We start from the raw sequence: 23721 nt of genomic DNA on the forward strand, positions 1-23721 counted from the left end.
GTTACAGGTCATCCCCGCACTCCTATACCTGCTCCTGTACCAGGAGCACGCCCGGCGGCGCGGAAGACATCGGTGAGTACTGCACCTACGACACATGGGAGGGAAAAGATTACCGGCACACACCCACCCACCCACACCCACTACAACACACACATCAATGCATTCCCACAGATCACTGTCACAACCCACAAACCCCTCCCTCCGAAATAATGCAAAGACCAAAAGAAGAGATCTTAAACGGGCAGATATATTGAAAAATGGACAGCAGTAATCCAAATAAATAAATAAACTATGTACAAAATATATACATCTACTATATGTAGTCCAACCACTGTCCGTGGACCACAGGGGTCCTGAGCAAAGGGGCAAGGCCCCGTCCCACGACAAGAACTCCACGGAGAGAACACTGCAGGGGCATCGGAAAGAAAAAAGGACAGGCACCTCAGGGGGAACGGAAGGGGGGGCACCTCAGCCACTTGAGTACACGACGCCAGATCCACGAGGGGACTCCATGACCACTGGGCCATCCTGGGGAGAGCAAAGCCACAGTCCATACAGTCCATACAGTGGGTGGCCTGCCCACTGGGCCATCCTGGGGAGTGCAAAGCCACAGTCCATACAGTCCATACAGTGGGTGGCCTGCCCACTGGGCCATCCTGGGGAGTGCAAAGCCACAGTCCATACAGTCCATACAGTGGGTAGCCTGCCCACTGGGCCATCCTGGGGAGTGCAAAGCCACAGTCCATACAGTGGGTGGCCTGCCCACTGGGCCATCCTGGGGAGTGCAAAGCCACAGTCCATACAGTCCATACAGTGGGTGGCCTGCCCACTGGGCCATCCTGGGGAGTGCAAAGCCACAGTCCATACAGTCCATATAGTGGGTAGCCTGCCCACTGGGCCATCCTGAGGAGTGCAAAGCCACAGTCCAAACAGTCCATAACAGACTCCACTGCCACTGGAGGAGGCATGTTGGCTAGAGGACATCCTGCAGCCCTGCCCGAGACAGATCCTGCCCTGCCACGTCTGCCAAAGGGCCAGCGGTTCTTGCCTTGAAGGGCCCAGTTCAGCGGTTCTTGAGACGGCGGTCCCCAGCGGAGCGGTGCTGGAGACGGCGGGGCCCAGTTCAGCAGTTCTTGCCTTGAAGGGCCCAGTTCAGCGGTTCTTGCCTTGAAGGGCCCAGTTCAGCGGTTCTTGCCTTGAAGGGCCCAGTTCAGCGGTTCTTGAGACGGCGGTCCCCAGCGGAGCGGTGCTGGAGACGGCGGGGCCCAGTTCAGCGGTTCTTGCCTTGAAGGGCCCAGTTCAGCGGTTCTTGCCTTGAAGGGCCCAGTTCAGCGGTTCTTGCCTTGAAGGGCCCAGTTCAGCGGTTCTTGAGACGGCGGTCCCCAGCGGAGCGGTGCTGGAGACGGCGGGGCCCAGTTCAGCGGTTCTTGCCTTGAAGGGCCCAGTTCAGCGGTTCTTGCCTTGAAGGGCCCAGTTCAGCGGTTCTTGAGACGGCGGTCCCCAGCGGAGCGGTGCTGGAGACGGCGGGGCCCAGTTCAGCGGTTCTTGCCTTGAAGGGCCCAGTTCAGCGGTTCTTGCCTTGAAGGGCCCAGTTCAGCGGTTCTTGCCTTGAAGGGCCCAGTTCAGCGGTTCTTGCCTTGAAGGGCCCAGTTCAGCGGTTCTTGAGACGGCGGTCCCCAGCGGAGCGGTGCTGGAGACGGCGGCCAATCTATGGCCAACTGCTCATTGCCTGGTGGTGCCCTCCTGGGCAGCGGGGATGGTGCTCCTTCAATGCCCACCTGGGCTGTGGGTGGTGGGGCCCTCCTGGCCAGCTGGGCTAGGTCCTCCCTGGGCAGCGGCTATGGGGGTGGTGGGCTCTCCCTGGGCAGCTGTGACGGTTCCTCCCTGGGCAGCGGCTATGGGGGTTGTGGGCTCCTCCTGGGCAGCTGTGACGGGTCCTCCATGGGCAGCAGGCCTGCTGCCTGACTTCTCCGCCTTGCTGCCCTTGCCCTCCTTAGTCGGGAGTCTGTGGCCCTTTCCTCCCTTTGGAGCTGTGGCTGGTGACGGTGGCTGGGTAGTGTCCTTGGGGGTGGGCTGGCTGTCCCCTTGCTGCTGGGCGAGGATCCGGACCTGTGGGCTGGTGGACTCCAATACCCCTGCACCTTTGTCAAGGGTGCTGCAGGGCTGGTGGTGGCTGAGGTGCTCTTTTTACCCCGACGAGATGGAGGGGGGGGCTCAGGGTCAGGAAAGAAGTTAGCAGTAGCGAGAAAGATTTTCTTGGGACAATGGAGAGTGGTAGGTACAGTGGGAATGGGAGTGGAGGGAGAGGATGTGTTGTAGGTGAGTCACGTTTGCTGTCTTTGGGTGCAGGTGCAGGAGGGATAGGCTGTCGTGAGGTGGGTGGCTGTTGGGTGGGTGGGTGGGTGCGTTTGTGTGGTGTGGAAGAGGGGGTGACAGACACAGTGGGAGAGGACACAGGGGACGTGTAAATGGCAGTGGGGGTGGTGACTGCACGTGTGCGGACTGTACTGGAGGGTGTGCTGGTGATGGAAACACTGGCTGATGGTGAGGTGAATGAAGGTGTGAGTGTAGACGTCACAGGGAGGGAGGAGGGAGACGAGGAGGTGGGGGTCATAGAGGTGGTAGTGACTGTTGGCATGTCTGCATCGGAATGTTGCTCGTGTGAATGTCTGCGTGATCTGTGGTGCTTATGTTTGGATGACCTGCTCTTGGGTGTTGAGGTGTGTGCAGGCTGGTCTGATGGTGTGGGTGGGACAGGCAGAGGAACAGGAGACTGGGAGGAGGGAGTTAGTAGAGGGAGGCAGGAGACAGGGACAATGGCTGCCGTCAGTGCTGAGGCCAGAGCCTGGAACGATCACTGATGGGCAGCCTGACCCGAATGAATGCCCTCCAGGTACGCATTGCTGCGATGAACCTCCCTCTCCACCCCCTGGATGGCATTCAAAAGGGTAGACTGCCCAACAATGAGCGTCCGGAGGAGGTCAATGACCTCCTCACTGAGGGCAGCGGGGGTAACAGGGGCAGGGCCTGAGGTGCCTGGGGCGAAGGAGATGCCCGGCTTCCTGGCAGAGCGGGCACGGGGCGAACGCTGAGGGGCTGCTGGGAGGGCGGAGATGGTGCGCCTGGTGGCGGCTGTACCTGTAATGGCGGGGGGCACGGATGGTGCCACCCCCGCAAGGGAGCTCCCTTCCGAGGACGTGTCCGTGTCGCTGCAGGGTCCAGTCGTCCCCGTTGTGGAGCTCCCCTCGCCCTCCGTCTCACTGGTCCAGTCAGACTCTGTGGCATGGCCCTCCTGGGCCATGTGAGATGCAGCTCCCTCCTGCCCCGATGCCACTTCTCCTCCGCCTGATGATGCTGATGCACACAAGCACAGAAAGACAAACAAAAAGGGGGGGGAGAGAGAAATAAAGAGATTTTGAGTACATGGATCACTGGTACAGTTAGCGGACATGACAGACACAGATGCCCCCTGCACTAAGTTGCGCACTTGGGGTCCGCTACGCATTCCGTGGAACATGCCCTACACGCCTAGAGTTGACAACTGCACCCATGGATGACACGGCCCAGGGATGGCTGTACTGGCACACTACTGAGGGTGGTGGCTGGGGACACAGGGGCTTACGGGGGGGCCCAGCCTACAGATATCGCCCTGGCCTAGGGGGACCCACAGCCCTCCTCCCCACCCAGACACCTCCACTGCGCGACAACAGAGTAGATTATGCTTGTACTCACCCCCTTGTGTCTGCTGTGCTGCCCTCACGCGCCCATCCAAATCAGGGTAGGCCACCGCCAGGATCCGGAACATCAGGGGGGTCAGTTGACGGCAGGCACCCCGCCTACGTTGGGAGGCCATCCCCAGCAGAGACTCAGCGGTCTTCTTGGTCCCGCGGCGGATGTCCTCCCACCTCTTGCGGCAGTGGGTGCCCCGTCGATGGTGGACCCCCAGGGTCCGGACTTCCTTGGCGATGGCACGCCAAATCCCGATCTTCTCATGGGCGCGGACCTATGTGACACGTACAGGGAGGGAGAAATACCACGTTCAAGTTTGTCTGCATTTTCGTTGCCAGTGGCCCAACGCCCCCCATCCCCGCCATGCCCCCCGCCAGGCCCCCAGCCAGGCCCAACATGCCCCCCATCCCCGCCATGCCCCCCGCCAGGCCCCCCGCCAGGCCCAACATGCCCCCCATCCCCGCCATGCCCCCCGCCAGGCCCCACGCCAGGCCCAACATGCCCCCCATCCCCGCCATGCCCCCCGCCAGGCCCCCCGCCAGGCCCAACATGCCCCCCATCCCCGCCATGCCCCCCGCCAGGCCCAACATGCCCCCCATCCCCGCCATGCCCCCCGCCATGCCCCCCCGCCAGGCCCAACATGCCCCCCATCCCCGCCATGCCCCCCGCCATGCCCCCGCCAGGCCCAACATGCCCCCCATCCCCGCCATGCCCCCCGCCAGGCCCCCCACCAGGCCCAACATGCCCCCCATCCCCGCCATGCCCCCCGCCAGGCCCAACATGCCCCCCATCCCCGCCAGGCCCCCCGCCAGGCCCCCAAGCCAGCCAGTGGCCCCAAATCCATATTGAATTAAACTCACTTGTTGGTCTGGAGGACCGTAGAGTAGCGCATACTGGGGGAGGACCCCATCCACAAGTTTCTCCAACTCTTCTCCAGTGAAGGCAGGGGCCCTTTCCCCAGGCGCAGCAGCCATTGTCCCTTCCAGACCGAGGTCACAGCAACACTTGCAGTATAGGTCCTCTCCTGTGAAAGTTCAAGTCGCAAGTGAATAAGTAGATAGAAAATGGCGGTCACGCCCGCGGCGGTGCGTACCGCGGCGGTGCGTACCGCCGGCGCCCTTCGCCATTGGCTCCTGAAACCCATAGGCTTCAATGTTAACCAATGCGGCTTCGCGCCGCGGTCTTCGACCGCCGACCGCCGCAGTGTGCCACGCCAGCGCATTGACCTCACATCCCATTGTCACACTTCACAGGTCAGGCAGCCGCCATTTCGAGGGTCCACATGGCTCAATTTCAACTGCGTCACACAGGCCTAGGCCTTGCATAGCCACTCATACACGCCATTCACTGCATAGAGAATCGTTTACTGTGCAAGCTGTGAGTACGTACCTGTGGGTTGCTTGACTGTGTGCTCCATGTTGTCCTTCCTAGGCACCGTCCGCTGGGTTTGGCGAGGAGAAGGAGGAATCCTCCCGTGTACAGACCGCTGGTGGACCTGTCGACAATGGAAGCACGCCACATTATCCTGACCTACCGGCTTGACCGTGCCACTATACATGAACTGTGTGCCCAGCTGGAGCCCGACCTGATGTCCCCCATCCGCCAACCCACAGGGATTCCCCCTCTGGTGCAGGTCCTGTCAGTACTCCATTTCTTGGCAAGTGGGTCATTTCAGACAACAGTGGGAATTGCTTCTGGGATGTCTCAGCCCATGTTTTCGAAGGTGTTATCCAGAGTGTTGTCTGCCCTGATGAAATACATGAGGAGCTACATCCTTTTCCCTGAGGTGGGCGAATTGGCTACAGTGAAGGGTGATTTCTATGCCCTTGGACATATTCCCAACGTCATTGATGCCATTGATGGGACCCATGTGGCTTTGGTTCCCCCAAGAGACAGGGAGCAGGTGTACAGGAACAGAAAAAGTTACCATTCCATGAACATCCAGGTGGTGTGTTTGGCTGACCAGTACATCTCGCATGTAAATGCCAATTTCCCTGGGTCAGTGCATGACGCCTACATCCTAAGGAATAGCAGCATCCCTTACGTGATGGAACAGCTAGAGAGACACCGTGTATGGCTATTGGGGGACTCTGGGTACCCCAACCTGTCGTGGCTACTGACCCCAGTAAGGAATCCCCGGACCAGGGCAGAGGAACGGTACAATGAGGCCCATGGGCGTACTAGGAGGGTGATCGAACGCACCTTCGGCCTCCTAAAGGCCAGGTTTCGGTGCCTGCATATGACAGGTGGATCCCTAATGTACTCACCTAAGAAGGTGTGTCACATCATCGTGGCCTGCTGCATGCTTCACAACCTGGCTTTGCGCCGCCAGGTGCCTTTCCTGCAGGAGGATGGTCGAGACGGTGGTGTTGTGGCAGCTGTGGAACCTGTGGAGAGTGACGAGGAGGAAGACGACGGGGCTGAAACAGACAACAGGGACAGAATCATTGAACAGTACTTCCAATAGGACACAGGTAACAATTCAAACATAATTTAGTAAATGTAAACTACTCTCCTGCATCTCTGCTGCCTGTCTATTTGCCCCAGTGTATGATGACTGAGTTGTGGCTTTTCCCTCCCTATTTCAGATCTGGGGTCCCCACTACGAGTCCTGTGCTTCGTTTCCCCATGGACTACAGCTTTGTGGCAGCTGTTTGTTGACTTCACTATGTACAAGGACATATTTGCACTGTCATGTCAATTACAATATTTTGAAATCACAGCCAGACTCCAGATGGTTTTGTGCAAAATAGGTGTTTATTTCAGTGCTCAAAATGGGATGGGTGGTTTCAAGTGGGTGGGGGCTATGGTGAAGGAATGTCCAATGCAGAGTCCAGAGTAACAGTCACACAGGTGCATTGTCCATAGGCCTGTGGAGAGATGGAGCATGGGCAGTTCAAGGATGGACAGGGTGACAATGTGGGACAGTGGGATGACATCAGGTGGTATCCTTTGCTGGCGGGGGTCTTGACATCCTACTCTGTCTTCTTGCGAGATCTCAGGGCCCTCTTGCGGGGTGGTTCTTCTCCTGCAGGAGGTGGGGGTCTGGTGGGCTGCTGTTGTGCGGGGGCCTCCTGTCCACTAGCGCCGGCGGAGGTGGTTGGCTGTTCTTGGTCCAGGCTAGTGGCAGGGGCCCTTTGTTGTTGTTGAGTGTCCGTCCTGGTGTTGATGAGTTCCTGCAGCAGCCCTACCATGGTAACCAGGGTGGAGGTGAGGGCTCTGATGTCCTCCCTGTACCCCCGATAGTGTTCCTCCTGCAGTACCTGGATCTCGGTGAACCTGGCCAGTACCGTCGCCATCGTCTCCTGGGAGCGGTTGTATGCTCCCATGATGGTGGTGAGGGCCTCGTGGAGAGTGGGTTCCCTGGGCCCGTCCCCCCCCTGTCGCACAGCTGCCCTCCCAGTTCCCCTGTTTCCCTGGGCCTCTGCCCCCTGGCCGGTGTGCCCACTACCACTGCCCCCAGGTCCCTGTTGTTGTTGGGGTGGTGGGTTATCCTGGGTGCCCTGTAGTGGTAGACACACCGCTGATCGACGCGCCCTGGAGACAGAGGCATGGGCCCGCTGGGTGGGAGCTGTGCTGGTGTTCCCGGAGGGGTTTGGGTCTGTAGTGGCCTGTGGCTGTCTGAGGGGAACCGACTGTCCAGAGGTCCCCGATAGTCCGGGCTGGTCATCAGTGTCCAGGTCGACAGAGCTGCTGTCATCGCTGACGGCCTCTTGGGTGGGGGGTGTGGAGAATTCTGGGCCCTCCGTGGCGGTGTGTTGGCGGTCGGGTCCTGCAGGGGTATAGAGGTATGGTTATAGTTTCAATGTGTGCCATATGGGTGTATCTGTGGGTTCCCGTGTCCCCAAGTGCTGGCATTCGTGTGTGGGGGCTTTGGTGAGGGTGGCTTGTGGGGGGGATGTGTATATGCATTGGGCATGCTTTGGTGATGGGTGTCCATGCTTAGTGGACGCATGCAGGCCTAGGTTTTGGGATGTGTGGGTTGTGATGGTGAGACATTGGCAGGGAATAGGTGTGCTGGGGGTGGGGGTGAGGATGGTGGTGGGGGTGAGGATGGTGGTGGGGGTGAGGATGGGGGTGGGGGTGAGGGTGGGGTTCGAGGATGGGGGTGAGGGTTGGGGTATGATTTGGCATGCAGGTGGGGGGGAAGCAGTATTGAAGCTTCAACTTACCAGAATCCATTCCTCCGCCGACTCCTGCGAGGCCGTCAGGATGCAGGATGTTCAAGACTTCCTCCTCCCATGTTGTAAATTGTGGGGGTTGAGGTGGGGGTCCTCCGCCAGTCTTCTGCACGGCGATGTTGTGCCTAGATACCATGGAACGCACCTTCCCCCGTAGGTCGTTCCATCGCTTCCTGATGTCTTCCCGATTTCTGGGGTGCTGTCCCACAGCGTTGACCCTGTCGACAATCCTCTGCCATAGCTCCGTCCTCCGGGCAATGCTGGTGTATTGGACCTGTGTGCCGAAGAGCTGGGGCTCTACCCGAACGATTTCCTCCACCATGACCCTGAGTTCTTCGTCTGAGAAGCGGGGGTGTCTTTGGGGTGCCATGGAGTGGTGTGTATGATGTGTGGGGTGGAGTATGTGTAGTTAAGTGTGTTGAGTGTGGTGGTGTGTGTTGTTTTGTGTGTGGATATTGTGTGGGTGATGGTGTAGTGTGCCTCTGTGTGATGGTGTTCTATGATCGCTGCTGTGTCTCTCAGTGCTTCTTTTTGGATTCTGGTCGAAGGGGTTTGTGGGTGATGTGGGTGTGTGTTTTATATTGTATTGTGTGTGTGGGAGTGGTGTGTGTATGTGTATCAGGTGTGTGGAATTCAAATCGTCCAATGTTGCTGAGTTTTGTTCGTTTGTGTGTATTCTGACCGCGGCGGTGTGTACCGCCAATGGAAAACCGCAATTGAAAGACCGCCGCGTGGATTCGTGGGTCAGAATGGCATGGGCGTATTTCTGTTGGCGTGACGGTGGAGGTTTGGTCACCTCCACTTTTCCGCCGACCGCTGGTCTGGCGGTCTGTTGTGGCTGTCGGATTTTCGGCGGTTTGGCTGCTGTGGGTCAGAATGACCGTGGCGGGTTACCGCGACCGCGGCGGGATTATGGAGGATTTCTGACCGGCGGTAAGCGCCTTTTACCGCCGAGGTCAGAATGACCCCCATAATCTCTCGTAAGGAAGCCTTGCTCATATTGTGAGTGTGGCAAGTATTTAGTGACCATTGTACTTTATTTTTAAATGGGAAATCAAATGTCCTAAGTACCAACAAATACAAGGAATGTGAGAATATTGTAAGTGTTTTAAAACCATGTTGGCCCATCAGGAAGCACAGTCATGTGATGTAGAAAAATATAGACCCGACCCAGAGGCACTAACCAAGAAAGAAGAATCATACACATGCAGTGAGAGCTGTAGTTTGTCATCACTAGTAAAGCAACATCAGCAAACACACAGAGGAGGAAAGCCATTCGGATGCTGTGAATGTGTGAACAGTTTTAGTCGATTATCAAACCTGCAAAGACATCAGCAAACACACACAGGGGAGAAACCATACCATTGCAGTGAATGTGTGAAGGGCTTCAATCGGTTATCACACCTACGAATACATCAGAAAACACACACAGGGGAGACACCATATCATTGCAGTGAATGTGTGAAGAGCTTCAGACGGTTATCACACCTACAAATACATCAGCGAACACACACAGGAGAGAAACCATACCATTGCAGTGAATGTGTGAAGAGCTTCAATCAATTATCACAACTACGAATACATCAGCGAACACACACAGGGGAGAAACCATACCATTGCAGTGAATGTGTGAAGAGCTTTAGCCACTTATCAACCCTAGAACAACATCAGCGAACACACACGGGTAAAACCATATCATTGCAGTGAGTGTGGAAAGAGTTTCAGTCGGTTATCACACCTACGAATACATCAGCAAACACACACAGGGGAGAAACCATACCATTGCACTGAATGTGAGAAGAGCTTTAGTCACTTATTAACCCTACAAATACATCAGCGAACACACACCGGGGAAAAACCATACCATTGCAGTGAGTGTGGAAAGAGCTTTAGTCTGTTATCAAACCTCCAAAGACATCACCGAACACACATGAGGAGAAACCATACCATTGCAATGAATGTGTGAAGAGCTTCAGTCGTTTGACATACTTCGAAATACATCAGCAATCACACAAAGGTGTAAAAACCATACCATTGCAATGAATGTGTGAAGAGCTGCAGTTATTTTTCAGATCTCCAAAAACATTAGCAATCACACACAGTGGAAAAACTGTACCATTGCAATGAATGTGGAAGTAGTTTTAGTGATTCCCCAAATCCCAGGATTCATCAGCAAACACACAGAGAAGAAAGCCCATTCAAGTGCACTGAGTGTATGAAGAGCTTTAGTCAATTATCAGTCCTAAAACAGCATCAACGAACACACACTGGGGAAAGACCATTCAAGTGCAGTGCATGTGGAAGTAATTTTAGTGAATCTTCAACATTAAGGAAATATCAGTGAATAAGCACAGGGGAAAAGCCATTTGAGTGCACTAAATTTGTGAAGTGTTTTAATCGATTATCAGCTCTCCAAAGCCATCAGCAAATACACACTGGGTCAAACTAATCAAGTGCAGCAAATGTGTGAAGAGTTACAGTCGCTTAGCACACCTCCAAAGACATTATCAAAAACACACAAGGGAAAAAACATACAACTGCACTGAATGTGTGAAGAGCTGTAGTCTGTTATCTCACCTCCAAAACCATCTTCGAACACACAAAGGTTTATTCAAAATCAGTGAATAAGAGAACAGCTTTAGTCAATACCAAGCCTACATAGCCATCAGCAAATTACAGAAGATGACAACATTTTAATTTTGTGGGACATTCAAATGCCAGATGCCAAAACTGTTGATGATAGAAGCCCGACTAGTCAGAAAAGAAGAAACACCCACCTATTTGTAGAATTATAAAAGTCTGTTGTCAGTGATTGATTATTTCATTTCTTTATATATATAAAAAAAGAAAAGAAGATGCAAGCAACACAATAAGACATCAGCAGAGTGCAGAATAAAAGAAAAGAAACAGTGTTTTCCCTCTGATGAAGTAGAGCTATAAAGAAAAACATCCAAGCACACCTGATCATGCTACGTGTAAAAGCAACACTGTGAACAGTGCTTGGACTAACAAGTTTATTTTCAGCTTTAGGTATCAGTTCTAAAACCTATAAACCCAACACACTTGAACTGATTTAACAAGCACAAACTGGAGAATATTCAGAGCTGATTGTGGTGTTTGGGCGCTGTATGCAACATTGATGATTCTGTGACATCGGTCAGAGAACATTGCCCAGAAGCACAAGAAGTGAAAGACGGAAACATGAACTGTAACTCTCAGGGTTAGTGCTTGGAGTGCACAACATTTACCTCCCAAGAGCTAACTCTGGAGAAGTGATGCTCATTTCCATCATCACATGCATCTGTAAATGCTTCCACCATAGCGTTTCTTCCCCAGTGGTGTTCAACAACTGTATCCTTGAGAGATTGGACGGCTCACCACGGTCTATGTAAATTATTCATTGCTAGATTAATTGTATGTAAATACATTTTATGGGTTTTTTATTTGCAGAGAATCATTCAACCAAATCCTGAATGGATTGGCACATGTGGACCCTGCAGTGGTGCCTGTGCGGGCAGTGGCTATAGTACGGGGGAGATCTGTCGGTCCCCATCATAATCTCCCTCAGTCCTGCAACAGGAGTAGTTCAGAGGGGGAATGAGGTGAACATGAATTGCAAGATGGCCTTTGCTCCCCCTTCAGCCATGGCTACTCTAGTCACTAATGCTTCCACTTTGGGGTGAGGAGCTTGCCTAAGGGATCTGGTGATCAGAGGCCTTTTCGAACAGAACCTGTTGTTCCGGAAAGCACTGTGGGCATTGTGGTGGGCACTCAAGGCCTCCTTCTACTCCATCCAAGGTTGGTCTGTCCAGATCCTGGCCGACAACTCTGCAGCATTGTGTTATGTCAATACGCTCGGAGGAATAGGGTCTCATCTCATTTGCCTGTAAGCTTTAATACTGGTCTTTGGCACACCTCCAAGGGATTTGGATGACGACCGACCACCTAGCAAAGTGTCCCTGAATATCAAAGCCAACAGCCTCAGCTGGCGTTATCTTGCCGATCATGAGTGGTGTCTGCTATGGATATTAGCCCAGGGCATCTTTACCCGGTGGGGTGCTCCTTCGATAGACTTGTTTGCCTTTTCTGTAAATGCTCAGTTCCAGCAGTTCTGTGCCCTCCAGTGCCCATTCATGGGAGCCTTGGGAGACATGTTTCAGTCGAGGTGGAACTTTGAACTACGCTTTTCCTTTTATTTCTTGAGTTCTGCAGAAGTTACACCAAGACCGGTCACATGTCATTCTCATTGCCCCAGAGTGAGGTATGAAGACCCTCAGCACTTCTCTACAGGCCCCCTTCGGAAGCTGCCTTGCAAATTACACCTTCTTTCCCAGTCAAAGGGAATGATGCTGTATCCTAGTTTCCAAGGCCTTCTCCTTCATGCCTAGAGACTGAGCGTGGAAATCTGAACTCCATGCAGCTGCCCCGAAGGTGGTAGACTTTGTCTTGTTAGCATGGCGACCCTCAAGCAAGTCCATCAGAACAAGAGGTTACTTACCTGCTGTAACAATATTTCTCAGGTATACTCCATCTACCTGCAGATTCCTCATTGACCTCCCTACCTCCCCATTTGATGGATGTGTTATAGGGATAGTTAATAAGAGCTTTGAAGTTTCCGGATCCAGAATGGTGCCTGGGATTATTCTACAGGTGACGAATCTCCAGGCAGATAAGAGTATCCACCAAAAAGTTCTTTACCACAGGTAGGAAACTTTTACCTTCCTACCCTCATTCCTTCCTGTCTGCGTGACATGGTGGGAGTTCACTGAAAATCGTCTTCTCCACCTGGGCTGAGGACAGTAGGGATGTCTGATTAATTAAATGGTTGATTGATAAGAAATCTGTCCCTAACTTACAGTGCAGACGTGCAGAACAAGGAGCTGCATATAGTTGCTCTGACACCGAATTGTGTAATTTTAAGGCGCCAGATAACAGGGAAACAGAATTTCATTTTTCAAGCTGTGCTTGTCAATGTATTGTTGTCCTTAAAATGAAAATAACCATCTTTAAAAAAAAAAAAAAAACTAATGTAAGAAGCTGTAAATACGTTATAACTTTCCTCCTAATATCATATGACCCAGGTGTTCTGTAATAACTGGCCAAAGGTATGAACCATACTGAAACTACAGAGGAATTGTCTAAGTATGTGAGTTTTAGCTCATAAATTGACATCAATAGCCTAACAATTTATGTCCTCCATATGTTGGAGGAAGCTGCTGGTTCATACTTCTGCAAGTTTGATTCAGCCACTGGTGTTCTAAACTATGGATTCCATTAAGTTAGTATTTAAACAATAGATGTATGTTATACTTCTGGTGCAGCAGTTCTCTGTTTCTTGAGTACTGTTTATGAATTGATTAGCTAAAGATTAATATGCATTTTTGTAATTTGTGTATTCTTCTTTACTATTGATGTATCGTTTCATTAATGCATATTAATTCTCAAATAAATCTTGATTGATTCATTCACTCACTTTCTCTCGACTCTTCAGTGATTTTCTTATTGATGAAGAGAGAATACTGAAATATATGCCTGGGACTGTGATTCCTAATACTGTTGTCCACGTAACCGGAGGGAGGGGTCTGTCAAGCTGTCACGTAGATTCTCATTATTCTAATGAGACTACTGGATTTTAAGTGGCAGAATTGCTCGCGGCGTGGTAGACTGAGTCTGACCCACTGCAGGTGACACCTGTTGTTCCAATCCGGGTTTTGCTCCAGCCAACTAGCAGTGCCTCATCCCTACCCGAGGGCAGGGATGACTGGGCAGCCGAGCGCATGACATAATTGGTTTCTCAGGGTAGCCGTGGTCACTCAGGTCTCACCCGTTTCTCTCAGTTATCTTAGTCTCATATATAAAATGACAAACAGAGGCAGTATATGTTTCAATAATGATTTTAATTAAACAACTGCATCCTAGATAGCAAAGCGTGAGCTGCAATAACAAGGACGAAACAGCATGACAGTATTAAAATTGTGACAAGGAGAGTGAAGCATAGAAATAGAGCTATCATATTGTCACTACGGTCAATAGACTAACTCCTATGTAGGCTATGATAGAGCACAGTGTGTTAAGCTCTAATTCTGCCCTTCAGGTTCCCCTGGGAAGACATAATTCTCCATATCTGAGCAAAGGCCTGTAGTCTGCGTTAGCAACTGTAACTAAGCATTCGGCAAACAGCATACAGTAGTGGTTCTCTGGCTGGAATCTCCCTCTAACGTTTAAGGGAAAGGGAAGTGTTTTTATAACAAAACAGCTGATGTTCTGAGAAAACGGCCCGATTTAAGGATGTGTGTTTTCTACGAATGTCGGAGACTATAATTATACCACGTTCACCGGCAATGCTGTTGCCTTGGAAGAAGCACAGAGTGAGCAAGAATGTCTTGTTTGAGAACAGAGTGCTGGCCTAGGCAAAAACAGTTAGATAAACAGAAAATAAAACAAGACTGTAAAAGTGGCTATTGTAACAATAATAAAATAAAGCTGAATAAAATATATCTAGGTTAGAGTGCACAGCAGCTTGGCCTAGTGTGTTAAAATAACGTGCATGGAGCTATAGCTAAAATGGCTACACAACAAAGCCTTCTTAAGGGGTCCATAACTGCTTGGAAAATTCAAAAGTGAAGAGATTAATAAAGTGTACGTAAGAAAAGACGCAGAATGTACAAGTGAACTTTTTTAAAAACATTCTTTAAGTGTGAATGGATTTGAAATTAGAGCCTGAAAACTAAGTTGCTATCCCCAGATTGATTTGTGGGAGCAGTGCAAGTGCATCAAACAAAATATAGTATGGACGATGAGTGGCCTCAATTGAATTTGAAAAGCGCCAAGCTTCCTATTAAAATTTAAATGTTGATTTTTCATATTTTTTGCACATTAAATAAAATATTTATTTGTTTCTGTATTTGCTTGCTAAATGTTTTTTTTTTTTTTTTTGACATAGTTTTGTTGTCTGGTTGAAAAGATCAAAAATGCTCAGGCCAGGTTCCCCGGCTTCCACTAATCACTCAGTATCGGTCTCCAGGTTCCAATAATGACACAGGGGTCCATGGAAGTCAAAAGGTTAAAAACCACTGGTCTTGGGTCTTTCACATTGTAGGAAAGTACCATCTTGCCTGGCATGTTATATATGTTTGTTTTTGCCTGTGTCACTGGGATCCTGCTAGCCAGGACCCCAGTGCTCATAAAGTGTGCCTTGTATGTGTTCCCTGTGTGGTGCCTAACTGTATCACTGAGGCTCTGCTAATCAGAACCTCAGTGTTTATGCTCTCTCTGCTTTTAAATTTGTCACTGCAGGCTAGTGACTAATTTGACCAATTCTGATTGGCACACCGGAACACCCTTATAATTCCCTAGTATATGGTACCTAGGTACCCAGGGTATTGGGGTTCCAGGAGATCCCTATGGGCTGCAGCATTTCTTTTGCCACCCATAGGGAGCTCAGACAATTCTTACACAGGACTGCCACTGCAGCCTGAGTGAAATAACGTCCATGTTATTTCACAGCCATTTTACAATGCACTTAAGTAACTTTTAAGTCACCTATATGTCTATCCTTCATTTAGTGAAAGTTAGGTGCAAAGTTACTTAGTGTGAGGGCACCCTGGCACTAGCCAAGGTGCCCCCACATTGTTCAGGGCAATTTCCCCAGACTTTGTGTCAATACCTATATGTTGCGTCACCATGGTAACTCCGAACATGGCCATGTAACATGTCTAGGATCATGGAATTGTCACCCCAATACCATTCTGGTATTGGGGGGACAATTCCATGCATCACTGGGGCTCCAGCATAGAGCCCGGGTACTGCCAAACTAAATTGCTGGGGTTTTCTCTGCAGCTACCGCTGCTGCCAACCCTCAGACAGGTTTCTGCCCCCCTGGGGCCTGGGCAGCCCAGTCCCAGGAAGGCAGAACACAGGATTTCCTCTGAGAGAGGGTGTTATACCCTCTCCCTTTGGAAATAGGCCTCTCCTGGCCTCTGGAAATGCTTTGAAGGGCACAGATGGTGCCCTCCTTGCATAAGCCAGTCTACACCGGTTCAGGGATCCCCCCAGCCCTGCTCTGGTGCGAAACTGGACAAAGGAAAGGGGAGTGACCACTCCCCTGACCAGCACCTCCCAGGGGAGGTGCCAAGAGCACCTCCAGTGTGTCCCAGACCCCTGCAATCTTGGATGCAGAGGTGTGGTGGCAAAATGGACACCTCTGAGTGGCCAGTGCCAGCAGGTGACGTCAGAGACCCCTCCTGATACGTGCTTACCTATCTCTGTAGCCAATCCTCCTCTGAGGGCTATTTAGAGTCTCTCCTGTAGGTATCTCAGCAGATAACGAATGCAAGAGCTCACCAGAGTTCCTCTGCACTTCCCTCTTCGACTTCTGCCAAGAACCGACCGCTGACTGCTCCAGGATGCCTGCAAAACCGCAACAAAGTAGCAAGAAGACTACCAGCAACATTGTAGCACCTCATCCTGCCGGCTTTCTTGACTGTTTCCTGGTGGTGCATGCTCTGAGGGCTGTCTGCCTTCACCCTGCACTGGAAGCCAAGAAGAAATCTCCCGTGGGTTGGCAGAATCTTCCCCCTGCCAACCCAGGCACCAAACCTCTGGGTCCCCTCTCATCTTGATGAGCGTGGTCCCTGGAACACAGGAGCTGGATCCAAGTGTCCCCGACATTCCAGTGGCCCTGCTGTCCAAATTTGGTAGAGGTAAGTCCTTGCCTCCCCACGCCAGACAATAATGCTGTGTACTGCAGCTGCTAGGGCTTCTGTGCACTTTTGCAAGACTTCCTTCGTGCACAGCCTAGCCCAGGTCCAAAGCACTCCATCCTGCATTGCCCAACTCGCTGAGTTTTGCTGAGTCGACCGTTGTGCTCAGATCTTCTGGACGCCTGTTCAGGTGCTTCTGCGGGTGCTGCCTGCTTCTGCGTGGGCTCTCTGTGTTGATGAGCGCCCCCTCTGTCTCCTCCTCCAAGGGGCGACCTGGTCCTTCCTGGGCCCTGGCAGCACCCAAAGCCTTCAACCGCAACTCTTGCAGCTAGCAAGACTTGCTTGCGGTCTTTCTGCGTGGAAACAACTCTGTATCCTCCAGCACGCCGTGGGACGTCTTCTGACCAAACGAGAAGTTCCTGGCACATTCCGTTGTTGCAGAATCTTCGGCTTCTTCCACCCTGAGGCAGCCCTTTTGCACCTTCATCCGGGGTTTAGTGAGCTCCTGCCCCCCTAAACACTTGCGTGACTCTTCGACTTGGTCCCCTTCCTTTGCAGGTCTTCAGGTCCAGGAATCCATCTTAAGTGCTTAGCAGTCAGTTGTTGTCTTTGCAGAATCACCTATCTCGACTTTATTGTCTTTCTAGGGTAGTAGGGTAACTTTACTCCTACTTTTCAGGGTGTTGGGGTGGGGTATCTTGGACACCCTTAGTGTTTTCTTACACTCCCAGCGACCCTCTACACACTACACTAGGCCTGGGGTCCATTCGTGGTTCGCATTCCACTTTTGGAGTATATGGTTTATGTTGCCCCCAGGCCTATTGTCTCCTATTGCATTCTATTGTATTCTACAGTGTTTGCACTACTTTTCTAACTGTTTACTTACCTGATTTCGTTTGTGTGTATATTTTGTGTATATTACTTACCTCCTAAGGGAGTATATCCTCTGAGATACGTTTGGCATATTGTCACTAAAATAAAGTACCTTTATTTTTAGTAACTCTGAGTATTGTGTTTTCTTATGATATAGTGCTAAGTGATATAAGTGGTATGGTAGGAGCTTTGCATGTCTGCTAGTTCAGCCTAAGCTGCTCTGCTATAGCTACCTCTATCAGCCTAAGTTGCTAGAACACTTCTAATCTACTAATAAGGGATAACTGGACCTTGCACAAGGTGTAAGTACCATCAGGTACCCACTATAAGCCAGGCCAGCTTCCTACACACATGAAGGATCAAAAAGCCTGATTTAACATTGTTGTTCAGTCACAGATTAAGGTGGAGGCACAGGCTCATAGCCAGAGGATTCCATTCTCAAACCTGCGGATCACCTCTTACTCATCCTCATTGATAGCTGTAGGTGAACTGGATCAGGTCCCCTCCTCCCTTGTTCAGATGGACCACTAGCAGGCTGAGTTCATCATGCATTTCAAAATCAAGATTTCACAATGTAAAGATTAAAGGCCAGACAGTCATGTAAGCATTGAGAAGGACGGTTGGGGCAACACCAACTCCTGTGTGACTTTCCCCAGTCAAGTACTGCGTACAGGAGTGCGATAATTTATATGCTAAGGGTGACCCTTCATGAGTATCTCTCTGACTCCGTCAAACCTAACCTATTCTTCACTTTGTCCAGCAGCACATCTAGATGGTTTGAGGGTGAACACAAGAATCTCTCTTTCAAACAAAAACTATTCTACACCCACTCCAGCAGCACCTATAGGAGGCTTGTGGGTGAACACCAGAAGCTTTCTATGTCAGACCCAACCTATTCTGTACTTTCTCCTGCACTTCTTGTACAGTGTAGAAGACTCATATGTGAACACTTCAGGCAGATATGAAACAACTAAGACTGTTGACTGACCCGATCACTGGCCCTGAGTGACTGGTCCTAGAGATCGACCAGGACTAGTTTGGTCCCACGTGTGGATGGAAACTTCACTGGTTCCTATCCAGAAATGCTGAGTGTTCACAGGGACAGAGACCTTGTTCTGGGAGGGCATGGCTGCTGACAGCTTATGAGTGGGAGTGACCCGGTAAATAATTGATACACTTCAGATCACTAGTAGACCGGCTGTTGTCAGACTCCTTAAGGTGGAAGAGGAACCTTCTTTAGGCAGCTGTATTTACAGCTGACCCAGGGAAAACTCCCAAACTTCAAGCAGCTTGGTTTCCACTGGATCTTCTGGTAGATCATTAGAAGATCCTCCATTAGCTGGATCTGCTCTCATGCACCAGTATGGAAGAGATCTTGCAGAAATATCTGGCAATAGGTGTGGAGTTCAATGTAAGTTATTACAAGGGTAACCAGATGACTCCATGTCACTGGGAGTGAACCTTCCTGTGTTTTAGTTTAACCTATCAGTGCATTTATGTAGAATATGGAGGTTATTTTTCAAGTCTACCTTTTAAATGTTAATTTATTTCAGGAAGTTCCAATATTTATGTGTTTTATGTGGTGATACTATGATTTTAATGATTGTAATGGTTTTTGTTAACTATACAATAAAGATTTATTCATTCATTTATATCAGTACATTCTGGGAGTTTTACTTTTGATTCAATTTAATTTGACTAATTGGACCAACTCTCCTGATAATGATATGTAAAAGCAAAGTGAAGACATGAGAAGTGGTGTCCAGGGGTCGTGAAACCATCTGGTTTCCTTAAATATGATAGGATACTTTTAGACAGCATACTTCATATCCTGGTAGAGCTGTTAAAAGAATACATTTGCATGTATAGGTAGGGCAGGTAGAATCAGGACTACCACATAAATAAGATTCTAGCAAGCTGTGTAGTCAAGATGTGACCCAAGAAAGATTTATAGCTCCTAGAAACTAATCTCCATACCATAGACTGGTTGCTGGCTGTTCATGACTGGGATTTGGGTTCCTCTGTGTATGAGTATCCCTACATTTCTAGGGTGCTTCATAGGGTTACCATTAGTGTTGGGTTGGGAAGGTCCTGTGCATGGTGTCCACTTGTGTTCCCTTGCCCTGGGTGGCTAACTAGGACAATCTGGTGTCCTGGTTTTTCATTTGCCCCCAATGTCACACTGATCTGGTTTGTGTGTGTGAAGGTATAGGCTTGCTTGTCCCTTGACCTGCACCTGGAGGGGCAACCCAAGCATGCCCTAATTTGTTGCACAACAGACTAAAATCCTGGTCATGGTTTTATCATGTAGAGGGGTGGTGGCAGCGTACAGAGTGTTGTGAATCAGAAGTTTTGAACAGACCTTTTTATCTGTGTCACCTGAATAGAGGCCTACTGGCCCACTCATGTAACGTTCTGCTTCTATGCGCTAACCCACGTCATAGTGCTAACTTCCTGTGCATGTTATGTGCGAGCGTCCGTGTCTTACCTGTATGGGACATTCATTGTGGGTTTGAGTGAACCAGAGAAATGGAGACCAGTGGGTTTCATTTTGGAAGTGCCTGGCCTGGCCGAGTGTACAAGATGGGGTTGCTTTTTTCCCCAGAAAGTGGTCGTGTTTTCATGACGTTCCTGAAGCTAGAGGGAGGAGGCCTGCACCATGAAGTGGTAGAGGAGACATTCAATATGCTCCTTTTGTTGTGAGTGTATGTGACTTGTCTTCATGAGTACTGTCATTCGGAAGATGGTGAGGGTGAAGGGTGGGTCAGCAGTCTCTGTTCAGGGTGTGAAGGTTCCTTTAGCTGAGGCCAGTCTTTTGTGTGTTTCTTGATCACTGTGGTGTGTGGCTGTTGATAGCCAGGTGCAGAAAACTCACAGCTCTTTGTTCCTCAGTTATGGGTGGTGCAAACTGGAAACAACCCTGCTGTGAAGAGCATCACTGTGTCTGGAAGACAGCCTTCAGAGGACACTTCAAAAAAAGAACAAACTCTAACTGGTTCTGGGGGTGTAGACAGAAAGCCCACATTCTTGTCGGCCTTGACTGCATGGGAGCTGTTGACCCACTTGCTGTTTTAGTTCCATGTTGTCTGTGACTGAGGTAGGGAGTGATCTACAGAGTACTTAGAGGTGTGCTATGAACCAGAGCTGTTGTCTGCTTGTCATCCAGCTTCACAGGAGTCAGGGGATGTCACCTGGAGTCAGCCCTGGAAGCAAGAGTTGTCTTGTTGTCGTGCAGCTGCTGAAAGAGGGAGAGTGCACAAACATGCAGGACGTGCGATCGTCCAGAGTGAGCAGAAGCAGTGGACCTCAGAGTTGAGGGTCCATGTACCTGGAGAGCTAATTCCATGCTCCTAGGACCAGAGCACAGTTTCTTGTGCTCAAGTGGCCTGTATTGTAGCACTGTCTTACAGCTGTTCCTGAGCAGATCAGACACCCAAGTGGCAGGTGTGCCAATCACCGTGTGGTGCAAGCTGAATCCCCAGACACCCAAGTGGAGCAGGAGTGCCAGTCACTATGTGGTACAGGCTGAATCTGTGACATCCTAGTGGAGCAGGTGTGCCAGTCTCCATGTGGGACAAGCAGGTATGCGAGTCACTGTGTGATGCCGGCTGACTCCTCAGACATCCACAAACAAGTGTTTGCCTAATTTGTTCCTGTAGGAGGCTGGCCTGGTTTGTTGTGGGTACCTTGGGTACTTACACCTTATAACAGGTCCAGTTATCCCTTATTAGTGAAGTAGTAGTGTTCTAGCAGCTTAGGCTGATACAGGTAGCTATAGCAGAGCTGCTTAGGCTGAACTAGGAGACATGCAAAGCTCAAGCAATACCACTTATATTTACACAGTACATATACACAAGTAAAGACAACACTCTGTGTTACCAAAAATAAAGGTATTTATTTGGGGTGACACAGTACCAAAAATATCTTAGAGGCAATACTCCTTCTGGAGGTAAGTATTATACACAATATATACACTAGACACCAAAATTAGACAAGTAAATAGTCATAGAACAATGCAAACAGTAGTAAATCCTATAGAATGCAATGGGAGAAAATAGGTCTAGGGGCAACACAAACCATATACTAAAAAAGTGGAATGTGAATCACGAATTCCCCCCTAGACAAGTGTAGTGTGTGCAGAATCGCTGGGAGAGTAAGAATACAGTAAAGGTAAGTAAATGACCCCACCCAGAGCCCAGAAAAGCAGGAGTAAAGTACTGCAAGTTTCCTTAGGATGCACTACACCTCGTGTTTGGGATTTTGCAGCAGCGAACCAAGTCTGCAAAGAACAACTGCTGGATTATTGGACCTGAAGACCTGCCAAGGTAGGGGACCAAGACCAAAAATTGAAAGAAGTTCCAGGAAGGACAGGGGCCCCTGCCAACCCAGAAAAGAGTGCAAAAGAAGAGTCCCTGGTTAGTTGAAAAATACAGAAATGCTCCCTAGGAAGATCGTTGCAGACAAGATTTTGTGTTGGAAGGCGCCATCAAGACTTGGCTACGACAAAAGTATGTTTTTCGTCAAAATGCCGCTGGATGGACCAAGGAGGGACCTGGGGGCCTCAACTATGTGTGAGGAGGAAGAGGGGGCTCTCAGCACTTTAGGGAGCCCTCAGGAAGCCAGCCAGCTCCCCCAGAAGCCGCAGGATCTGGGTTCAAAGGAGGTGCAAAACGCGGTTGATGCAGCACAACAAAAGAAGGTCCCACCCCACCAGAGAACAACTCAGCGAGTTGAGTGTCGCAGGGTGGAGTGCTTGGGACCTGGGCCAGGCTGTGCATGAAGGAATTTTGCAAAGAGTGCATAGAGGCCTCAGGAGGTGAAGAAGACACAGAACACAGGGATACCGTCATTCTTGGGGAAGGCAAGGTCTTAACTCCTCCAAATTGCGTCAGCAGGACCTCAGGACAGTCTATGTCGATGATGTCCACCCTCTCTGTCCTTAGGAGCACGCTCGTTGTTGTGAGAGGAGTCCCAGTGTACCAATCGTAGTCTTGGAAGGTGCCTGCTTGGAGCAGGGGAGTGACTCCGTCACTCCACAGGAGATTTCTTCGGTTCTGGTGCAGGATGAAGACAGGGAGTCCCCAGAGCGTGCACACCGTGGAAACTGTTGAAGTTGCTGACTTGGGGCTGAGGTTGCTGAAGAAAAGTGTCTCTTGTAGACACTTTGTTGCAGTTACAGCGTTTCTTGGAGCAGGCTGCAGTTGATCTGAGGTCAGAAGTGTCTGAAGTTGTTGCAGAGGATTCCTGAAGGAAACTTGCAAGCAGAATCTGGGGAGAACCTACAGGAGAGACCCTAAATAGCCCTGAGAGGGGGATTGGCCAACTTATCAGGTATGGATCTATCAGGAGGAGTCTCTGACGTCACCTGCTGGCACTGGCCACTCAGAGCACTCCAGAGTGCCCCCACACCTTCCAAAGCAAGATGGCTTAAGTCTGGGACACACTGGAAGAGCTCTGGGCACCACCCCTGGGTTGGTGATGGACAGGGGAGTGGTCACTCCCCTTTCCTTTTTCCAGTTTCCCGCCAGAGCAGAGGAGAAGGGGTCCCTGAACTGGTGTAGACTGGTTTATGCAAGGAGGGCACCATCTGTGCCCTTCAAAGCATTTCCAGAGGCTGGAGAAGGCTACCTCTCCCCAGCCTATAACACCTATTTCCAAAGGGAAAGGGTGTAACACCCTGCTCTCAGAGGAACTGCTTTGTCCTGCCTTCCTGGGACTGGGCTGCCCAGACCCCAGGAGGGCAAAACCCTGTCTGTGAGGTGGCAGCAGCTGTAGCTGCAGTGCAAGCCTCAGAGAGCTGGTTTGGCAGTACTGGGGGTCCATGGTGGAGCCGCAAGGATGCATGGAATTGGCTCCCCAATACCAGATTGGGAATGGGGGACAATTCCATGATCTTAGACATGTTACATGGCCGTATTCGGAGTTACCATTGTGAAGCTACATATAGGTATTGACCTATATGTACTGCACACGTGTAATGGCGTCCCCGCACTCACAAAGTCTGGGGAAATGGCCCTGAACTATGTAGAGGGCACCTTTGCTAGTGCAAGGATGCCCTCACACTTAGTAACTTTGCACCTTACCTTCAGCAAGTGAAGGTCAGACATATACGTGACTTATAAGTTACTTAAGTGCAGTGAAAATGGCTGTGAAATAGTGTGTGCACTATTTCTCGCAGCCTGCAATAGCAGTCCTGTGTAAGGGTTTGTTTGAGCTCCCTATGGGTGGCAAAATAA

General features: G+C 50.5%; 1 pseudogene; it reads left to right on the forward strand.

Annotated features, from left to right (window-relative positions):
- The first annotated feature begins 9026 nt into the window (after positions 1-9026).
- The window catches only part of LOC138273932 (zinc finger protein 135 pseudogene), a 73961-nt pseudogene continuing 59266 nt past the window's right edge, over positions 9027-23721 (forward strand).

This window comes from Pleurodeles waltl, unplaced genomic scaffold, assembly GCF_031143425.1.
Source record: "Pleurodeles waltl isolate 20211129_DDA unplaced genomic scaffold, aPleWal1.hap1.20221129 scaffold_125, whole genome shotgun sequence".
Taxonomy (NCBI): domain Eukaryota; kingdom Metazoa; phylum Chordata; class Amphibia; order Caudata; family Salamandridae; genus Pleurodeles; species Pleurodeles waltl.